This window comes from Callospermophilus lateralis, unplaced genomic scaffold, assembly GCF_048772815.1.
Source record: "Callospermophilus lateralis isolate mCalLat2 unplaced genomic scaffold, mCalLat2.hap1 Scaffold_167, whole genome shotgun sequence".
Classification (NCBI taxonomy): domain Eukaryota; kingdom Metazoa; phylum Chordata; class Mammalia; order Rodentia; family Sciuridae; genus Callospermophilus; species Callospermophilus lateralis.
The window spans coordinates 403,810-407,140 of NW_027512751.1; the positions used below are offsets into that span (position 1 = coordinate 403,810).

General features: G+C 33.1%; 1 pseudogene; it reads left to right on the forward strand.

Annotated features, from left to right (window-relative positions):
* The first annotated feature begins 534 nt into the window (after positions 1-534).
* Positions 535-643, forward strand: LOC143640292 (small nucleolar RNA U13; annotated as a pseudogene).
* The last annotated feature ends 2,688 nt before the right edge of the window (positions 644-3,331 follow it).

Below are 3,331 nucleotides of genomic sequence, written 5' to 3' on the forward strand. Positions count from 1 at the left end.
TGATAGGGCATAAATACTAAATGGCACAAATACTAAATCTGGCACTGACAAAGACTGAGCAGAGATATTTAGTTTGATTCTGAGTACTGAAAGGAGAATAGCAATAAGGATGGTCAGAATCGAGAAGGACATAGATAAGTTTATATAACTTCCTGTTTTACACTAAAATGCATACTTCAAGTGAACTTCTCAAGTACATTTAGTTTGAAATATGTTAGAACTTCATACATGTCCATTGATAAATGAAATTGATAACTGAATTATAACAGAATGAAAGGTTCAGAAAAAATGGAAAAAAATAGCAGAAAAGAAGTATTCAGACCATTCTTTTAGTTATTTTCCTGACATCAAATTTCTTTGTATATCATAAAGTCATGATATGATTATGATAAAATTATGATATGATTCAATCTGTTATACTAACCAAGATATAATTTCATGGATTTTATGACCTATATAAAAAAGAATTAAACTTTAATCATTTATTTCATCATGACAACAATCTTTAATATAACTTATAAAAATAGAATAAATATACTTTTCGTTCATAAGTGTGATGATTATTGGGTGTTCATGTGGCTGGTGTGGGAGATGTGCCTTGCTCTACATCTTGTCACTACATCTGCACATTACTTATCTGTTGTCAAAAAAAGGCTAAGGAAGGTATTTTATTAGGTAAATTTAAACTCCTTCCTTCTCTCTTGAGTTCTTATTTCTTTTTAATAAGTGATATAATTCCACCTTACTCTGATCTCTCCTCCTGGGGCCCATGAGCCACCCTAGAAATTGTCTAAAAAGAACAAAAAGAATTATCTTTCTTATTACCTTCCAATACATATCACATACTGTCCTGTTCAATTTTCAATTTAACATACTGTCTTGTTCAATTTTCAATTTTTTTATTTTTTATTTATTTTACAATTCTAAACCAACTAAAGGATGAAGTCTAACTCTAAATAATGACATATCTGAACTTTCTTGATCTCTTTACCCTCTTCACATAATTCCAGTATATTATATTTTCACTTCCCTAAACATAGTTGCTTCAAAATATGTTCAGGCCTCATATCCTGGATAAAAATTTACAGAATAGCCCTGAAAAACTACCCTAAACTGTTTAATTATTATATTTTGCACATAAAAGTGAACCCAAATTTTTCATTATGTGGATTTACCATTTTCAGAATGTTAATATTATTTGTATGAATGTCAATGTTAATTTTTTCTTACAAGCATAAATACCAAAAGAAATTGATAAAAAATTCTTTAAAATTATTAAGGTACCAAGTAATTATAACAAAACTAATGTTTCATTTACACTATTTTTATTAAACAGATGGAAGTCTGATGGCTTTGACAAATAGATAACATAGAAATCAAGATTCAGTGAGGGAAGGAGAGAAAGAGAGAATCACACAGGCAACTTCACATAAAAAGTAGCTTTGAGGGCTGGGATTTGCTCGCCTAGTGTGGGTGGGACCTGGGTTCGATCCTCAGCACCACATAAAAATAAAGGCATTGTGTTCTGTCAATGTACACCTAAAATGTATATATTAAAAAAAGAGTAGCTTTGAGTACTAAAAAGTTACGCAGTCTGGCTGTTACGCAGTCGGTTACGCAGACTGGCTGGGCACAATTCAGGAGCCACTTGTCAAAAGAAACTAACTTTATTTTTTAGAACTACACACGCCAAACAAAACAGCTCCTCAGGAAAAAACCCTCAGAGCCCAACTGCCACCACCGGCTTCCCACAAGCCACACACACCAACCCAGCCTCTTCCTCCCACAATCCTCCTGCTCTTGAGGCTAATTGGCTGGGTCGCATGAGCAGAGCCAAAAAAGTCCCCCAATGAGCAGCTCCGTGGTCTGAAAGGGCAGGGAAACAGCCCAATGAACATCACCGCAGAGGAGCCAATCAGCTAGATGTTGCTAGATGTTGCTGGGGCCGCTGTGAGCCTATCATCAGCTGGTAGTCTGAAAGGGCTGGGGAAACAGCTCAATGAGCATCTCCAGTGAGCATCACCGCAGAGGAGCCAATCAGCTAGATGTTGCTGGGGCCACTGTGAGCCAATCATCAGCCGGCAGTCTGGAAGTTTGCTGGCAGCTGGAAGTTTGCTGGGGCCCCTTCGGCTGTGGCTCTCAACAAATTTTTAACCAATAAATCTCTAAGACAACATGGATCTGAAAGTTTTTATAATTCTTACACTTTTTAAAAAAATTCTAAGTCAAGAACTTTAACACACACAAAAAGAATTCTGAGCTAGAACAACCACAGGAAAAAAACTTAAAAAAAATGTTTAGGAAAACTGAGAGCTACCAAAGGTTTATATTGTACCAGAGCCAGTACAAATGTGTTTAGGATAGCAAATATTTTAGTATATGAAAAGATAAATCTATACACAACATACAGAATGAACTTCAGTTTCACATAATTCACATATTGTTATTGTTTGTTGTGAGGCTTTTAAGAAATACAAATATCTTAAAAGAAACAACTGAACCTTGCCAATATAGTAAGAATTCTTGCCAAAAATGAACATATGTAGTTCTGACTCTTTAAGTATATTCTTTGCCAAAAAGAAAAGATGTATACTAAATAAGATTTATTTTTAAGTTTTCTAAAGTTAAATAGCAAAAATGCAATTGAATAAGTGATATTCTAAAACTGTTGGCTCTTGAAATATGCATCTTTTTTTAACAAATTGAATTAGGAATGATGAGATTTTAGAAAAATCTTATCAATTTTAAGGAAGCTAGATACTTTAATTTAAGTACATTTTAACTCAAAAACTTGGCAACTCAGAGATGTCACATGACTCAATTATATGCATGTTTAAGAACTGTATCAATTCAACACACACTCATTCAAATGCACATTTTACTGAGCACTATACCAATATCAATGGAGGTCATAAAAGCATTAAAATACTGTTGCTATCATGGAGGATTTTATAGTCTATTTAGAAATTCAAGAGCCTAGAAATAACAGCAAACAAAAGGAAGTTCATAAAAATGTAGCTTAAAAGAGAGTCACAATATTGGTGGGTGCTTAAACAACATTTTTGGCTATGAATTAGCTTGAGTATGGCTTCATTATTGCATTAGCATTCTTCAAATATAACACCATGCATAAAAAGAGCATAATTTCATTTGGAAAAACAACAACAATAACAAAATAATGGAAAATAACTTTATTCCCAGAGAGTGTTATTAAAGTCAAAACACTAAATAAATGAATCTATACAAAGTATTCTTTCATGTAAATGCTAAAATTAATTAAAACAAAATAGTCATGTTTAGTAAGGGGAAAGACACCAATAAGTTGTAAAAA